Source organism: Chenopodium album, chromosome 5 (assembly GCF_948465745.1).
Source record: "Chenopodium album chromosome 5, dcCheAlbu1.1, whole genome shotgun sequence".
Classification (NCBI taxonomy): Eukaryota; Viridiplantae; Streptophyta; class Magnoliopsida; order Caryophyllales; family Amaranthaceae; genus Chenopodium; species Chenopodium album.
In genome coordinates, this window is record NC_137838.1 from 78064879 (window position 1) to 78084619 (window position 19741).

General features: G+C 32.2%; 1 long non-coding RNA gene and 2 pseudogenes across 3 annotated transcripts; all 3 read left to right on the top strand.

Annotated features, from left to right (window-relative positions):
• The first annotated feature begins 346 nt into the window (after window positions 1–346).
• LOC145632402 (auxin-induced protein PCNT115-like) lies at window positions 347–7697 on the top strand (annotated as a pseudogene). Its single transcript, XR_014112567.1, has 8 exons — window positions 347–807; window positions 895–1107; window positions 1268–1440; window positions 1637–1742; window positions 1949–2294; window positions 6529–6673; window positions 6752–6857; window positions 7054–7697. The product of XR_014112567.1 is annotated as an auxin-induced protein PCNT115-like (transcript).
• A 707-nt stretch (window positions 7698–8404) lies between these two features.
• Window positions 8405–9383, top strand: LOC145631198 (uncharacterized). Its single transcript, XR_014112369.1, has 2 exons — window positions 8405–8555; window positions 9203–9383. It is a non-coding gene; the product is annotated as an uncharacterized LOC145631198 (long non-coding RNA).
• A 3570-nt stretch (window positions 9384–12953) lies between these two features.
• LOC145632404 (putative aldo-keto reductase 4) lies at window positions 12954–19147 on the top strand (annotated as a pseudogene). The gene is made up of 8 exons (XR_014112569.1): window positions 12954–13268; window positions 14079–14279; window positions 15268–15440; window positions 15528–15630; window positions 15808–16171; window positions 18057–18201; window positions 18280–18388; window positions 18641–19147. The product of XR_014112569.1 is annotated as a putative aldo-keto reductase 4 (transcript).
• The last annotated feature ends 594 nt before the right edge of the window (window positions 19148–19741 follow it).

A 19741-nucleotide genomic window follows, 5' to 3' on the forward strand; every position in this document is an offset into this window, starting at 1 on the left:
GATTGATGAAGCATTTTAAATCAGTCCCTTTTTGTGGGCTAGCTTTACAATATAGTACATTTTTTATCATTTTTTTTAATAAAAACCCTTAAATTTAGCATCACAATTTAGAAATGACGAACTATCATCATCTCCTATAAATTAACTTTTGCTTATTGTAGGTTATAATATACTCATATGTACCTTCATCTAAAATATTAATCACCAAATTTGACATTTCAACGATGGTAAAAAGACTATATTGTAAAGTTGATCACTTAATCAATTGCTATTGTCTTCTTTTTCCTTGCATTATACTAACTGATAATCTCTATGACATCATGTATTACGCACAACTTTTTCTACTACGTAGATATTTAGTCCATTTTACTAATTGAATTTTATAAATAACATGCATTATATTACCCTACCTAGAATTAAAACAAGAAATACATGACTTCATCTCCAATCTCCATGACTTCATCTATTACGCACAACTTTGACTATTATTTCTGCACATTATATTATTACACTATAAATAACTCTTAAGAAAAATATTAAACAAATAATTAACCTATCAAAGAAACTCAAAAAAAAATAACATAAAAAATAATGGCAGGTGTTGTTAGGAAGATTAAGTTAGGCTCTCAAGGCTTAGAAGTTTCTGCTCAAGGTCTAGGATGTATGGGGATGTCTGCTTTTTACGGGCCTCCGAAACCCGATGAAGAAATGATTGAAGTTATCCACCATGCTATCAACTCCGGCATTACGTTCCTTGATACATCCGACGTGTATGGACCACATACTAATGAGATTCTCCTTGGCAAGGTATGTACGTAGTAGTAGGCATAAATAAATTATTCTTGTATTGTGTGATTATAGACTACTTAAATAATAATCTTGTGAAATGAGCAGGCATTAAAAGGAGAATGGAGAGAAAAAGTGGAATTGGCTACGAAATTTGGCCTTAACAACGTTGGTGATCCAATTCATCCAAAGATGGAAACTCGGGGTGATCCTGCATATGTAAGGGCTGCTTGTGAAGCTAGCTTGAAGCGGCTTGGTGTTGATTGTATCGACCTCTATTATCAACATCGTGTTGATACCAATGTTCCCATTGAAATCACGGTTAGTTAATTTGCACAATATATGTATATGTGTTATGCTACCATTTCATAATATACATAATTTTTGAGGTTAAACATAGGCCACATTACATGCCTTATTAGCACTTGATGTGTTCATGTGTACTAACTCGATCATTGTAAATTTTCACAAATAATTTTAGATGGGAGAACTAAAGAAATTAGTTGAAGAGGGTAAAATTAAGTACGTTGGTTTGTCTGAGGTAACTGCTTCGACTATCAGAAGAGCACACGCAGTCCAACCGATTACAGCAATTCAGCTGGAATGGTCATTGTGGACTAGAGATGTGGAGGAAGAAATTATTCCTACCTGCAGGTGAGAATTTTTCATAATTTTCCCTTAAAAAATGTAGTGTCAAATCTGAAAGTGAGGGATAGCTCAAGTGGTTAGAGATCTCCTCCGGTTTCCACGTGATCTTGGGATCCATTTTCACCACTCGCTCTTGTGGCTCTATAAACACCAAAAAAAATATATATATATGAAATCTAACTTTGTCATTACATTACCTTAGGGAACTTGGGATTGGAATTGTAAGTTACAGTCCTTTAGGACGCGGCTTTCTCTCTTCAGGACCTAAGATGGTTGAGAGCCTTTCGAAGGAGGACACCCGGCTGCAGGTATGAACGCGTAATTTCTTGTGACTAATTTCATTGTCGTTCTAACTTCATATGAATTTCCATGAAAAATGTAATTTTATTATGTACTCCGTATGTTAGATGCAACTTTGCATAGAAATATCTAGCAGTAATGCAGTAAATCAGTTTTAGTGTATTACTAGCCCGTTACTCCATGTTGATCTGCTTTATTATATATTCTATTTCAGTATTTTCCAAGATTCAATCAAGAAAATCTTGAGCATAACAAACACATCTTTGAACGAGTTAATGATATGGCGGCGAAAAAAGGATGTACCCCTGCACAACTAGCATTGGCTTGGCTCCATCACCAGGGAGATGATGTGTGTCCAATCCCCGGAACCACTAAGATTGAGAACCTGAAACAGAACATTGGCGCGTTGTCTGTGAAGTTAAGCCCCGAGGATATGGCTGAGCTAGAACACCTTGCCTCTGAGGATAGTGTTAAGGGTGATCGATATGTAGCTGGATTTCCTACTTGGAAGACCTATGATACTCCACCTTTGTCTTCATGGAAATTGGAAAACTGAAATGGTACTCACTGTGCTTGGATTGAGACTTCAGAGTGTTGGTTTTGATTAAATTCCTTTTTAATGTGTTGTGTACTTGTGTGCTAATTTTATGTGATGTTTAGAGTGATATATGTAAGCGAGTTAGAATAAATGACTAGCATGTTAGTCATTTGATATTCGGTGGTTTTTGAGGTGGGGAAAGGGGAGGGGATATCCCCCGGCCCCTTCCTTATCCACACCACCAAAAACTCATCCCATCCCTTTTCTAACCTTAAAATCCACCAGTTATCCGATTATATCAGGTTTGAAATTAACACTTTCCAAAGGTTGTATAATTAAAAAATAAAAATAAAAAAAAAAAAAAAAAAATTCCTGCAAGAGATGGTATATATATGCGGATGCGCCTATGCGGTAACTCATACTAGTTCTTTTGAGTTTTTGACCTAGACCGTGTTGCTCAATCGATTTCCTAGATGAGGTTGTCCCTATACATTGTATGCAGTAGCATTGATGCAAGGATTAACCACCAAACTCATTCCCTGTTTGTTGGTGTATCCGAACCCAAAATTAACCACCAAACTCATTGCCTGTTTGTTAATTTATATTTTAAACACCGGCCGTTGTTATTACTTGCTCATATTTCATCAAATAACCAAATACAGGCTATTAAATCATATCTCAATAATGGCACAAGTCCCAATAATATAAAATCACATATTTAACTATAAATATCTCAACTCTTATCGAACAATAATATAATTCTCAACCCAAAAATAATAATATTGATTCTTAATTACAAAATAATAATATTCGTAACCCTAAAACCTTAATATGACAATACTTATAATACTAACACAATCAATCAATTTAATATAATATAATAATTAGACAATTAAATCATATATCACCACATATTAATCATATACATCACCACATATCAACCACATACTTGACACAGTTCCCATTTTCGTCCGTACCATAATATTTGACATGTTACTAAATATGGAATGAGACCATATATATATATTATATTATTTTCCATATTTTTTCTCTCCCCACCTACCCTACTCTTGCCCCACTTGTATACTTGTAATATAAAAATACAAAAGAGAATCTTTTATACAATAAATAGACTCACTTGTAGATTTCTTAAACTACGTGTTCACCCCAACATCCCAAATATTATGGAACGGAGAGAGTATGTAGATAGAGTATTAAAATATAAGGGCCTTAGGGGCAGTAGGGTTAGGTTTACAGCCTGGCGGGGGGGGGGGGGACTACCGGGGAAGGCGGATGGAGGGTGGGGCCGTTGAGGAAGCGATTGTGATGTGGTGGTTTGGTGGAAAAAGGGTGGGAGAAGAGAGATGAAGGAAAAAAAAATTTAGGGTTTTTCTAAGCTATGTCCCCCCAGATTCTTCGGTTTTTAAGCTGTACCCATGCTTTTTCAAAGTTATAAGTTGTGCCCTCTACCTCACGATATTTTATCAACAATACCCTTTGTCAGTCATATTTGTTCACAAAAGTTAAGTTATCTTATCAACAATGATATCGTGACGTTATTAATTTGACACGTGTCCCGTTCTAATTGGTTTAACACTTTTAAAAAATTTATTGTTAACGCCAAAAGTTATTGTTAATAAAAATTAGTGAGTTTGAGGGCACAACTTAAACGTTTGAAAAAGCATGGGCACAGCGTGGAAACTGAAAAAGTTTAGGGGCATAACTTTGAAAAACCCAAAAATTTAAAAGAAAATTAACTTGTTAAATAAGTTATGGGTAAAAAGGATAAAAAGAACCCGTTTTGAGAAAATAGGGGACAAAGATATAATTGTTCCCAAATAGCGTGAAGAATGAAGATTGGCTTAATTTGAACCAATTGAGCAATAGTTAGATTATTCTTTTCAATAGCACGGCTGCTAAACTAGTATTGCAATACTTCCATGCTACGGAGTACCTTTTAATTTTAAAATGAAAATTCGGTAGGAAATAAAAGACATATTTCTTTTAAATTCCAATAAATGATCCGCGTGAAAAGTATTTCCTTTGAATTCCAATTAAATTGATCGGCAGGAAAAGTATTTTGTTTTGAATTTCAAGAAAAATAATCGGCAGGAAAAGAATTCAAAAAATTGTTGATATTTCATGTACTTCAAGATTAATAATACCCATAGATATTTTGTGTTAGACTATTATCAATGAACGAATCAACTTTGCTGACAATTCAAAATATACTTTAATTTGTATGATCTTGTTAGAGTATGAGTACGTAATGGAAGCATAAGATAAATCGAGAAATTATAAAGATAAAATACAAGATAAGCAATATAAAAGGAACACAATATTCAACATGGAAAAAAACGTCTTATTTATAGGTAAAAATAAGTTACTACGGCTAATTTTGGGAGGCTTAGATTGGTAGGTAAATGTGGTTGACTTTTATGGATTGCCCAAATCATAGCCATGAATTGATTATGTGGGTTAAATGAAGTGTAGATAAGCTTAAAGCATAACCCATCAAATATTCTAGATTTGCCGTCATGAGAGTTAGAAATACAGTAGCTATACTATGATTGGGTCAATATTTTAAGCCTAATGAAATTTTGGTCACAACTAAGTGACTAACACCTCATTATCTAAAACATTAAATTCCAAATTATGACATTTCAACGACAATAATAAAGAAGATAATTTATCAATATTGTAAAGTTGATTAATTGATTGCTTTTTATCTTACATCATTATTCTTTTCTAAATTTTTATATTAATCATCTCCAACGACCTCTATGACTTCATCTGTTACGCACTTACGCACAACTTTGGCTATTTCTTCTGTACATTATTACACTATAAATAACATGATCCTCTAAAAAAAAAAGTATTAAACAAGTAATTATTATCTAAGAAACTCAAAAAAATAACATAAGAAATGGCAGGTGTTGTTAAGAAGATTAAGTTAGGCTCTCAGGGTTTAGAAGTTTCAGCTCAAGGTTTAGGATGTATGGGGATGTCTGCTTTTTTTGGACCTCCAAAGCCCGAGGAAGAAATGATTGAAGTTATCCACCATGCTATCAACTCTGGTATTACCTTTCTCGATACTTCCGACGTGTATGGACCACATACCAATGAGATTCTCCTTGGCAAGGTATTAGTAGGCATAAATTAATGGAAATTTTGACAACAATTATCATTTAAATAACCACTTTTGAGAACAACTACCTATTAAAAAAAAGTTTAAGTAACACAACTACTTTTAGTTTCCCACAAGAATCTCATGTTGGTGGAATTTTCTTTATACAATTTTAATCAATTGGAGTAGAAACAACAACAAAATTCAGTGCCCGAACAAAATTATTGGTAAATTATCTTTAATTTTGCATTGTAGATGATTAAATTTCTCAATTAAATATCACAATTAAAATTTATGTCAAGAAATTAAATCTATGGTTCTATGAAATTGAGAGATTTTGGTACAATTGAATTGTATTACCGAATTTAGGATTAATTTAGAAAAAAAATTGTAAGTTTGTAAGGGTTTTTTGGACGAAGATTTTATAAGGGCATGTTCTCTTAAAGTTATTTTCAGTTCATCTCCAATCATTTCAGTTCAATTCCTAATTTTCTTCTCTCATAAAATATTTAGTTCAGTACAGCTCCAATCAATTCACTTCAATTCAGCTCAGTTGAGTAAATCAGAACAGGCCCTAAATTGGGTTGTTGAAACACCAAAAGTAGTAGTGATAGTCAAACTTTTGTGTTTTAGCGGTAATTTTTTCTAACAATAAAAAAAATTAATCGATAGTTGTTCTCAAAAGTGATCATTTAAATAATAGTAGTTGACAAAATTTCCTAAATTGATCTTATATTGTGTGATTATAGACTACCTTAACTAATCTTAGCTAGTGAATTGAGCAGGCATTAAAAGGAGAATGGAGAGAAAAAGTGGAATTGGCTACGAAATGTGGCCTCAACAACATCGGTGATCCAATTCATCCAAAGATGGAAATTCGAGGTGACCCTGCATATGTAAGGGCTGCCTGTGAAGCTAGCTTGAAGCGGCTTGGTGTTGATTGTATCGACCTCTATTATCAACATCGTGTTGATACCAATGTTCCCATTGAAATCACGGTTAGTTCATTTGCACTATGTGCTATAAATGCTAATGCTACCATTTCATAATATAAGTCCTATTTTTATTCTTCTCATCATCATTTGTTACAAATAATTTCAGATTGGAGCACTAAAAAAATTAGTTGAAGAGGGTAAAATTAAGTACATTGGTTTGTCTGAGGTACCTGCATCGACGATCAGAAGAGCACACGCAGTCCACCCGATAACAGCAGTTCAGCTAGAATGGTCGTTGTGGACTAGAGATGTGGAGGAAGAAATTGTTCCAACTTGCAGGTGAGAATTTTCCCTTAAAAAATGTATGTAGTGTCCTTAAATATTATGAAATCTAACTTTGTCATTACATTACCTTAGGGAACTTGGGATTGGAATTGTATGTTACAGTCCTCTAGGATGTGGCTTTCTCTCTTCAGGGCCTAAGATGGTTCAGAGCCTTTCAAAAGAGGACGCCCGAATGCAGGTATGAACGCATAATTCTATGTGATTTGTGACTAATTTCATTGTCGTTCTAACTTTGCATAAGATAATCCTGCAGACCTGCAGAACATTTATGATCTCTTCTCCTGTATCGCGAAATGTTTAGCAGTACATCAGTTTTAGTGTATTCCTAGCCTGTTACCCCATGTTCATCTGCTTTATTACATCTTCTATTTCAGTTTTTACCAAGATTCAATCCAGAAAATCTTGAGCACAACAAACACATCTTTGAACGGGTTACTGATATGGCGGCGAAAAAAGGATGTACCCCTGCACAACTAGCATTGGCTTGGCTCCATCACCAGGGAGATGATGTGTGTCCAATCCCAGGAACTACTAAGATTGAGAACCTGAAACAGAACATTGGCGCGTTGTCTGTGGAGTTAAGCCCCGAGGATATGGCTGAGCTAGAACACCTTGCCTCTGAGGATAGTGTTAAGGGTGATCGATATGTGGCTGAAATTGCTACTTGGAAGACCTATGATACTCCACCTTTGTCTTCATGGAAAACTGAAACATAAAATTAAAGATGGTACATATTGTGCTTGGATTGAGACTTCAGAGTGTTGTGTTGATTAAATCCTTATTTATGTGTTGTGTGCCAGATTTGTGTAATGTTTAAAGTGATATATAAGTGAGTTTAAAGAGATGACTAATATGTTAGTCACCTGTTACTTAATACGATTATTTAATGGAATTATTTATACTTTAGTTTTAAAAATTGTCAATAGGGTTCATCATTCCTATATTTACTCCCTTTACTATAGGGTTTTCTGTAATTATGTAGCAAAGTTACCGAAAAAAAATTATTTTTGTAACTTAATATATGCCCAAGGAGGATATGATTGAAGTTATCCACCATGTTATCAACTCTGATATCACCTTACTTGCTTTGACATGTATGGTACTCATACCAACGAGATTCTCCTTGGCAAGGTACTAGTTTGGGATATTGTTTACATAATTATCCTTTGTAGCTTCCTATAAACCATCGCATGTTATAATACTTGTGGTGTCGGAAAATTTTTTTTTATTATGAACGAGTACTATATTATATTTTTATCCTATTTTGGTTACTATTTCCTTCGTTTCGCGTTTGATTTAGGCACATATATTAAGGAGATGAGAGGGAGTGAGAGAGATTGAAAAAGCAAGTGGGGTAGCTTGTAAATACAAGGTAAAAAAGTTACCCCAAAAGAAAATGTGTCAACTAAAAAAAAAAACTTCTTAAAAAGAAATATGTGTCAACTAAAAAAAAACGGAGGTATTACTTAAACAATGTTGGGGGTTTGTCTGAAAAGTCCCTCTAATGATCTAATCCATAAATCAGTATGTAAATGCAATTAAATTGTACAAATTCTTGGATGCATTCTAACGCAACCAAGATGGCTGCAACAAGCCAAAACGCAGGTCTTTATTAATGAAACACAATTTGCTATTTTCTCCTTCAACTTTCCCTTCTTCCAGCTAGAACTTCACTGAATATTCCCCTTTTCTTATGTCATTTATTTCGTATATGGATTGATTCCTTTTTTGTTGCAATTTTCTCTCTCCTTTTTCTTTTATTCCATTTGATATTTTCTCTCTCCTCTTCTTCTTTTTTAATCAAGATTTTCTCTCTCCTCTGTTCTTTACTTAATAATGGAGGTGGTTGCTATTCCTCATGAAATCATCAATGGAGGTTAGTTTTTGTGTTGTTTATAATTAATTAGTTTATATTTTCGTTGAATTTGTAATTGTTTATGATTTTATAATTTTATGAATTTCAATATACTATTGATTAATTGATTTTGATGACATTGATTTTGATGAATTGAATGAATTTGATGATACATCTTGCTTTTCTGATTTTATAATTTGATAAATGTTGTTCTGCATTTTTTAGATTCATTTTGTGATTTTATAATTATGAATTTCATGAATTTGTTGAAAAACTATCTACATTTTGATAAATTGCACTATTTCAATTTACAATTGCTATTGATTTCTTCAATAAGTTACGAAATCTTGAATTGCTTAATCTGTTAAGTTTTTTTTTTTTTTTTAATTGAATTTGTTTTTGAGTTCATTATATGAACATTTTATACATTTAACATTGTATTCGTTTATGATTTACATTTTGAACACACATATATATATATATTCAATGTGAACATTCCATTTCTATACTATGAACATTCATTCTCCAGAAGTGAGCAATGTACATTCAATTCACCAGACAGTGAACACTGTTATTTCACTATATATAATCATTGTGAACATTAGTATTCCACTTTATGAACATCTATTGTGCAGGTCATGAACACTTTGTTATTTTTATTTTTTCAGAGAGTACAAGCCGAAGTATCCAAATTAATGATGAAAGAAGTTGGAAATGAGCAGCAACTTTGTTATTTACATTTTTATTTTTGGACGTGTTCATTTAAGTTTTTTTTTGAAAGGTTATATTCAATTGTAATTGTATTTTGTTAAATTTCTACCAATTTGATCTATGTATGAATTTCGATTATATTAGGTGGTGATTTTGTAATGTATTATGATCGATTTGATTAGGTTTTTGAACATATAATTCATATGAATTGAATTTACGACCTTTAATTATGAACATAAGAAAATTGGAGAAAATGATTATGAAAGGTACACATCATAAGTTTTTACAAAATATGAACATGCATTAAAAATATGAATATATGCATTTTAGAAAATGAACATACGCATTTAAAATATGAACATATGCATTGGTTCGTTTTTTGAATGTGTATGAATATAAGAATTTCAAAAGGTGAACATATACATAAAAAATTATGAACATATGAATTCAGAAAGTTAACATATACATTTCAGAAAGTTTACTTAAGCATTCAAATATATGAATATAAGCGTTTAAAAAATTGAATATATGCATAAAAAAATATGAACATATGCTTTTTCTGAAAGTGAACATAAGCATTAAAATTTGAACATAAGCATAAATAAACAAAATGAGAACATTATATGAACATTAAGAATATTTATCATATGAACAACAAATATTTATATTATGAACATTTCAAAACATTTTATGAACATACTGTATCAGTTTGATTTCACAAACATTAGGTTTGTAAACATATAATTCATATGAATTGAATTTACGACCTTTAATTATGAACATAAGAAAATTGAAGAAAATGATTATGAAAGATACACATTATAAGTTTTACGAAATATGAACATACATGCATTAAAAATATGAATATATGCATTTTTGAAAATGAATATACGCATTCAAAATATGAACATATGCATTGGTTCATTTTTTGAATGTGTATGGACATAAGAATTTCAAAAGGTGAACATATACGTACAAAAATATGAACATATGAATTTCAAAAAGTGAACATATTCATTTCAGAAAGTTTACTTAAGCATTCAAATATATGAATATAATCATTTAAGAAATTGAACATATGCATTTTCAGAAAGTGAACATAAGCATTAAAATTTGAACATATTCATAAACAGACAAAATGAGAACATTTTATGAACATTAACAATATTTATCATATGAACAACAAATATTTATATTATGAACATTTCAAAATATTTTATGAACATACTGTATCCGTTTGATTTCATTAATTTTTTTAATATTTCTAATAAAATTTCGAACAAAAGAGAAATTAACAATACTCAAACGAATTTAAGTGATATTCATAAAAATTCAAACAAAATTAAGTGAAATTAACATAAAATTGCCTTTGTTGGAAGGATTCATTTTTTTTTTTTTTATCTCATTTCAAATATCCATGGTTGTTTTTTTGGAGGGAGTGAATTGTGTTATTGATTGTTACAGAGAGAAAATCAAATAGAGAAGTAATAAATATTAGAAATTTAAGTTTGAGAGTGACAGTTAAAAAAAAAGTAAGATTCTTTGCTTATATATGGAGTTCTTGTTGAATATCTATGGTGATTTTTGAATTTTTTTAGAGAGAGAAAAAATTGAAGAGAAGAGAAAGAGAATAATTACAGAGAAAAGAGAGAGAAAATTGCAGAGAAGAGAGAGAGATTTGGGTTGAAGCTTACTTTCCTTGGAGTTTGCAATTTTTTAGAGAGAGAAAACTAGAGAAAGGAGAGAGAAAGTAAATTGATGTTGGGAAGTAAATGATTTTTTGGGAGGAGAAGTTGAAATTAATGTTGATGATGGTGGTTTAAAAGTGATGGTTTTTTTTCTGAAAGATTGATGGATTTTGTTGGGTGGGCCATTTTTAGTGGCCTGGTCCGCGTTCGTGTTTGGGCTGTTGGGCCTTGTTGCAGCCATATTAGTGCAGCCAAGACCTATTGATTAAATTGTTAATACGTTAAGGTTGAACTTTAGACTTGGCTAAGGACATTTTAATGGACTTGACTTGGACCTTACAATAGTTATAAATGATCGGCCCAAAGTAAAGCCATCTTGATACCCAAACAAGCTCTAAACATTCTTTCACATAACCATCCCTAAATTTACACCCTACTTTGATGATCATAGTTTGCCTTGTTATATTTGTATTTTAATGACATAACATGTATAATTATCCGGTTAAAATTTGATTTGTAACATAAAATTTTAAAAAATCTACTTCCTCTGTTTTTTTAGTTGACACATTTCCATTATCACGATTGTCAACTCGTATTTTTAACGATTAATATCTCTAATTATCAACATTATAAAATTATAAAAAGTGAATATTAATAAAAATATACATTAAAACGATTCAAACAAGATCCCACTGAATATGTTTCATCGTATCTAAAAATCATAAAAGCGAGTCAAAACGTGTTGTGTGAATTGTGTAAAAGTCAAATGGTGTCAACTATAAAAACGGAGGAAATATAAATTTTCCACGTATTTTACTCCCCTAAATCATGGTCAAATAACGTAAGTGCCTCGTTATAAGTATTAAAACGTGAACACATAAATCGAGACAATACTTAATAAGCAAAACGAGGCATTTAAGTTATTTTATGCCAAATTTGAGCTCAATTTGGTTCTTTAGAACCAAAATAGCCCCGAAAACCTTTAACGGAATATTTTCCAAAACGGATGGAGAAACTTGTTTTAGAAATGACTACATCAAAATATCAAATCATAAATAGATTTGAAGCTTTTTTCATTTAAGAGGATCAAATCAAACAAAATCAAATCTTACCTTATACTCCGTACAAAGTATTTACTACTTTGTATTGAATATCTCTATATTTTATCTTATCTTATATTTATCTTATCTTATCTTATCTTATATATCTCAAATCATACCAAATTGAATCTCTATTTTTTTTTTGAATCTCTATTTTTATAATTTAACAAATATGAAAATTTCTTATTTGGAAATTACCTATTAATATGTATCCAATCCCATTTAATTTATATTTCCCAAAAAAAAAAAAAAAAATCAAATTTGATTTGACAATTTTTTATTTTATAATCAACGTAATAATCCCATCTGTTTAAATAAATGAAATGTTTTGACTATTTGTACTATTCATCTATTTCACTTTAACTAATGTTTGTGATATACAAAAAAGTATGGTCTTGTGATATTTGTTGGAATTGTCTCAATAAATAATTTATTAATTTAACAACTTTTATGTACAGCTGGCCACAAACATTGATATTTTATTAATATTTAGTTGTTATAATTATTACTTTTTGACATTCAAAGATATTATATTATTGTTATTTAAAGTGTTGCATTGGCATATGTGTACAAGGGAAATGTTTCATTTATTTAAACACATAAGGGATCATACACATGGAGAGAGTAATAGTCAAAATATGGTAAAATCTACTACATTATTTCATATTATTTATATCAATTAGCCATTTTCTAATCCTATGTCAAATCGTTAAAAATAATATCAAACGCGGTTAAAAAATGCAATAAAAAAAAAAGGTATGAAAACAAATTGTGAATTTCATCAACAAAGTTTTTTTTTTTTAAAAAAAAAAAAAAAAATCTAGTTAGTCAATTAGACCATGACTTCATCTATGATGCAATCTTCCCCTTTTTATTCATTAAAATGCTCAAATTAGCCCATCACATTATTACTACAAATACTATAGTTCACACTCAATTTACTCATTATTCTTCCCACAAAAGAGAGAATATAAAACCCAAAAAAACAGAGGAAAACAGAGAGATTTGATAGAATGGCAGAATCAAATGGTGTTAAGAGGATGAAGTTGGGTTCACAAGGTCTAGAAGTTTCTGCTCAAGGTCTAGGATGTATGGGTATGTCTGCTTTTTATGGACCTCCTAAACCAGAAGAAGATATGATCAAACTTATTCATCATGCTATTAATTCTGGCATCACTTTGCTTGATACTTCTGATATTTATGGACCTCATACCAATGAAGTTCTTCTTGGGAAGGTGATTTAATCAGTACTTTTTTTTTTTTTTTTTTTTTTTTTTAATGTCTCTAAATAGACCAAATATCGTGTAAAGTCTACATAAAATCATACATTTTGCATGGTTGCATTGTTAATCTTTCAATTCTTTAAAAAAAAAAATAAAAAAAAACTTCTTAATTGTTAATGTTCGTTAATCATTCATTTCAAAAAAAAAAAAAAAATGCAATGGTGGAATTCTAGTCTTTTAAAACTAACGGATACTTAACGTTGTTAGTGATTAAGAATGTTTAGTACATAATTATTAATCGTATTTGTTAGGGTACATTGTTCATTCCAAACTTCATGATGCATTTTTTAAATCCTTGTCTGTTCTGTACACCCGGGTGTACCGTGTACGATACATTCGGTAATTTATTCATTACGGAGTAATTAATTTTTGCTCATTCAATAAATGAGAAAAATTAATAAGCAAATTATCCGGGTGTATATGCATAACAAATTTCTATGAAAACACCACTCAGATTTTTTTACCTGTGATCTTGGGTATAGACTTGGGCGTGTTTTAGTTTTCTGATTTTTTTTTTTTATATTTTTATATTTTTATTATTAATCTGGGGTGTTTGACTAATTCTAGAAATTTTTATGGTTATTTTGACTTTTGAGTGACTGCTTATTGGATGGATATACATAATCTTTTGTTAGCAATATTGTGAATTTCTTAACATTGATGATTTGATAGGAATTGGGACTTATTGATGATGCAATTATGGGGTTTGATTGCTAATAACTAAATTGGCATTCTTGGATTTTGATCTTGTAAATTGGGCAGGCATTGAAAGGAGGATGGATAGAGAAAGTGGAATTGGCTTCAAAATTTGGTGTTAGATTTGTGGATGGAACAAGAGAGGTTCATGGTGAACCTGCATATGTAAGGGCTGCCTGTGAGGGAAGCTTGAAGCGGCTTGATATCGACTGCATCGACCTCTATTATCAGCATCGTGTTGATACTAACATTCCGATTGAAGTCACGGTTTGTCCATTTACTCCATCAGCTCTCTAAATTAGTATTCATTATTGCTTATGATTCCAAAATGACAAATTTTTGTATGTGGTTGGTCCCATCGTGTGACAGGGCTTACCCGAGTTATTCAATCTGGGTCACTTAAGTTACTCGGTCAGGAGTTATTTGAGGGGATTATTTGAAGGGTTCGGTCAGGGGTTACCGAGGTGTTACTTGGTCAGGAGTAACTCGAGTAACCCCTGAACAAGTAAATCAAGTAACCCCGGCTAGCCACACAGAAAAATCCCCTTTTCAAAACATGTTTCATTTAATATTCATGTTTGTTCTATTGTTCTGTCTTGTGCATTTTTAAGTTAAAGTTAATATATATGGAGAGAATAGAATATGAAAATGAAGCCTTGTCTCTTCTTTTAGATTGTTGTCGCGTCACAATGAAGCACATACTCTTAAATACATTGGTTAAGCTATCAAAATTTTAGCAGGGTAAAGGAATTGTATAGTGTATCAAATTCAACTATATGTGAAATTGCAACATTTTATCCTAAAACTGTCATTTTTAAGTGTTAAGCTATCATAATCTTAAGGGAAAGGCGGTGTATCAAATAAAGCTATACAAGAAATTGTAGCACTTTCTTCTATACACAAGAAATTTTCATACAAATACTACTGCAGCAGATAGTTTTGCCAAAAATATATGACTCACTTCAGCAAACACTTCACAATACAACTATTATCAACCAAAATCTGTTTATAAAGGAACTACTAGCATGATAACTAAGCATTCGAGTAAAAACCTTTGAAATGGATTTGTAGAATGGTGTGCAGCTTAAAGTTATACAGCATGCTCACTATAATTTGCTAGAACTAATATGCAGCATGCTCACTCTAATTTTTAAAAGTAGTAATTGCCGCTAAGATAGCCTGGCAGGCTGGCATAAAACCTGTTCAAAATCTATATCTTTGTACTCTTTATATGTTAATATATATGCTACATCAGATGGGAGAGCTGAAGAAACTAGTCGAGGAGGGGAAAATCAAGTACATAGGTCTATCTGAAGCATCGGAATCAACCATCAGAAGAGCTCATGCAGTTCATCCCATAACAGCAGTCCAGATTGAATGGTCTTTGTGGGCGAGAGATGTGGAGGAAGTCATAGTTCCTACCTGCAGGTGAGATATCCCGCTTTGATAAGTGAGTTTGAAAAGTTGGTGTTGTGTCTTTCGAGTTATGAATTTTATATATGTATCTTGAATTAGGGAGCTTGGGATTGGAATTGTGGCTTACTGTCCTTTAGGAAGGGGCTTTTTTTCTTCAGGGCCTAAGATAACAGAGAAGTTTGCAAAAGAGGATCAGCGGCAGGTTTGTCCAAATTGCTCGCTCTGACTTAGTTTCTTGTATATTATTTTTCTGAATTTCCTCGAAAATGATTTGTCTTCCATGATTCACAAACTTAGAAACGTTGTTCTAGTATTAAAGCAATCCCTTTCATATATAGTACGATTAGTTGTGTGATTAACTTATTTGTATTCCTTTCAGTACTATCCAAGATTCCAACCAGAAAATCTAGAGCATAACAAACAAATATATGAGCGGATCAGTGAAATAGCAGCACTAAAAGGATGCACCCCAGGACAGTTAGCACTTGCATGGCTCCATCACCAGGGAGACGATGTATGTCCCATCCCCGGAACCACTAAGATTGAGAACCTCAACCAGAACATTGGAGCCTTGTCTGTAAAGCTGACTCCTGAAGAAATGGCTGAGCTAGAATCTCTTGCCTCGGAGGAGGGTGTCAAGGGTGATCGATATGGAGATGTATCTCGATCTTATACCTGGAAGAATTCAGACACACCGCCTTTGTCCTCATGGAAACCTGAATGAAATTAGTTCATCCTTTATTGTACAACAGTTCTCTAAAAGATTATGTTTTTCTGTGAACATCAGTAGTTTTTTGCTTAATGCAGCAAGCTCAGATATTGATCAATTTACCTATTGCTTGTACTAATGGATCTGTTTTTGCCAGTTGAGTGTGCTGTTGCTTAATTTCTTGTTGTAATTTGTATCAATATCTTTTTCCTTAACAAAGAGGAATTGATTTTCTTGAAATTTTTATAGGGTCATAATGAAAAAGTTGTTGATTTATTCACGAAAATGCTTCTATGAGAAACAAATTTCGTTTCTCAATATGAGAAACAGAGAATTTCCCATAATAAGCTACAAAATTTGGCCTCGAATATGCTGATGGAAAAAGAGAGATTCATGGTGATCCTGCATACATAAGGGCTTGCTGTGAGCCTGTGAGGGAAGCTTGAAGCGGCCTGGCCTGGTGTTGATTGCATCGACCTCTATTATCAGCACCATTCCCATTGAAGTCGCAGTGTGTCCTTTTATTTAGTCCATCTATTTTCTTTATTATTTACCCTGATTTATCATTCTGAAATGGAATCAGCTACTAAACATGTATTTCTGTTTTTTATTTTATTTTAACTTTACATATTTATTAATTATATTTCCTGCCATACTAAGATTGATTAAAAACAAGTTCTTTGTCAAATTTTCAAATCAGGGGACATTTTTCTTTGAATTGCAATAGCTGATTACTTTGTACAAGTTGGTTCAAGATTATTTTATCAATGATTAATTTTTTTTTTCCTGTTAATTAATTTATTATCAATTAATCATTCTTCTCCAAGCTTTTTTGTACATGTTTGATGACTGACCATTTCAACAACGTAACTGAATCAACTTTTGTAAACTTGTATATACCTACATGTTGAAAATTAAATCACCAAATTTGACATCTCAACCAAGGTAAATAGACTAATGTTATTGGTTTCTTTTTATATTTATCTTAATTATATTAATAATCACTATGACATCATGTATAACGCACGAATTTCCCTAGATGTTCTATATATAGCATGCATTAGCCCTTCCTAGAAATGAATCAGTAAATCCAACAAGTGTAAACTCAAAAAACAATAAGAAATGGAAGGTGTTGTTAGAAAGATTAAGTTAGGTTCTCAAGGTTTAGAAGTTTCAGCTCAAGGTCTAGGATGTTTGGGAATGTGTTTTTATTTTAAACCTCGAAACTCCGATGAAGACATGATTGAAGTTATCCACCATGCTATCAACTCCGGCATCACTTTCCTTGATACTTCCGACACCTATGGACCTCATACCAACGAGATTCTCCTAGGCAAGGTATGTGTACTCGTAGTTGCATAAGTACTTGTTTTTGATGTGATATGTTCAATAGATTATAAACATAAAATGAGAGTTTGTGTTGGTTTAATTTAATAAAATTTATTTTGTAAAATTGTTTATTGATTGAGCAGGCACTAAAAGGAGAATGGAGAGAAAAAGTAGTATTGGCTACAAAATTTGGCATCAACGGCGCTGTTGGTGCAGACATGGAGATTCGGGGTGATCCTGCATATGTAAGGGCTGCCTGTGAAGGAAGCTTGAAGCGGCTTGGTGTTGATTGTATCGATCTCTATTATCAACACCGTGTTGATACCAATGTTCCTATTGAAATCACGGTTAGTTACTTAATTTTTATTATATTTTGTGCTATTTATACTAATAGATACTTGATCTCCTCCCTTTCATACTATAAGGCATACATAGTTTTCGAGGTTAAACATATATAGGCCATTAGACCATACCTTATCAGAACTTATGTATATTGATTTGATTATATGGTTAAACAAGAGTTAATTTGTTTTTCTTATGTTTTTGTCACATATAATTTCAGATGGGAGAGCTAAAGAAATTGGTTGAAGAGGGTAAAATCACGTACATTGGTTTATCTGAGGCATCTGCTTCGACTATCAGAAGAGCGCATGCAGTCCACCCGATTACAGCAGTTCAGTTGGAATGGTCTCTTTGGAGCAGAGATGTGGAGGAAGAAATAGTTCCTACCTGCAGGTGAGACAGCGAGACTTTTCAGATGTAACATTCTTAAAAAAAATTGAGTGTTCTAACATTGTTGTTACATTAACTTAGGGAACTTGGGATCGGAATTGTATCATACAGTCCTCTAGGAAGGGGATTTCTCTCTTCAGGGCCTAAGATGTTAGATAACCTTTCAAACAATAAGGACTACTGGCAGCAGGTATGAACGCGTAATTTCATGTGACCAATTTATAAATATTTGTTCTAACTTCTAACCTGAAATGAATTTTCCATGTTAAATGTAACTGTATTAAGCCTGTTAGATGTAACTTTACATAGATAATAATCCTGCAACATGTTTATTCTTTTCCTATATCGCGTAAAGTTTAGCTATATACATTAGTTTCAGTCTATCGACTAGCCTGTTAGGCTGTCACTCCATATTGATCTGCTTACTTACCATTTCTTTCAGTTATTTCCAAGGTTTCATCCTGAAAATCTAGAGCATAACAAGCACATCTTTGATCGAGTTACTGAAATTGCAACCAAAAAAGGATGCACCCCTGCACAACTAGCACTGGCTTGGGTCCATCACCAAGGAGACGACGTGTGTCCAATCCCAGGAACTACTAAGATTGAGAACCTGAAACAGAACATTGGCGCGCTATCAGTGAAACTAACACCCGAGGATATGATTGAGCTAGAGCACCTTGCCTCGGAGGATAGTGTTAAGGGTGATCGATATGAAGCTGGAATGGCTACTTGGAAGACCTGTGATACTCCACCTTTATCCTCTTGGAAAGTAGAGAACTAAAAAAAGATGGAACATCCTGTGCTTAGGTGCTGAATTTTCTTGAATTGAGACTTGAGAGTTACTTTTTTTTTTCCTCTCTTATTTTAAAAATGCATTATTTATTGGTTGTGTGTCAATTTTATGTAATATTCAGAGTAAATTATGTAATCTTGTTTATGAGCTCCTCCACCTTGAATAATCATTTTTTTTTTGACGTAGAATAATCAAATTTTGAATAAACTAAGGGACCATTATTTTTTACTCGTATATGATTATGGGTTATATTATATCATTGCGTTTTACGGTGATCATTTTATTATTTAATCACCTAAAAGTGTACATACATTTTGATATTTAATTCATAAGCATGGCAATAAGAAAATTGTGATAATGCACCAGTATCACCTAACATTGCTCCATATCAATTTTCTTAGTTTTAATTCAAACTAAGAGCCTGTTCTTATTGACTGAACTAAGCTGAACTGAACTGAGCTGAACTGAACTGAATATTTTATAAGAGAAGGAAATTAGGAGCGGAGCTGAGCTGAACTGAACTGAATTTTAACGTAAGAGAACAGGCCCTAAGAGTGTATATAAAACTTAAGACAATATTACCCGTTTTTATGTTCTTTGAACTTAATTAGGCGAGCTTTACTTTGATCTTTCAATCGATCTCAAAAATAAATTCTATCTTGTTTCATCCCATAGTTTATGGTTTTCGTGAATATCTCGGGATTGTTTATGTTAATCTAGTGAAATTTAAAAACAATTTTTCAGAGA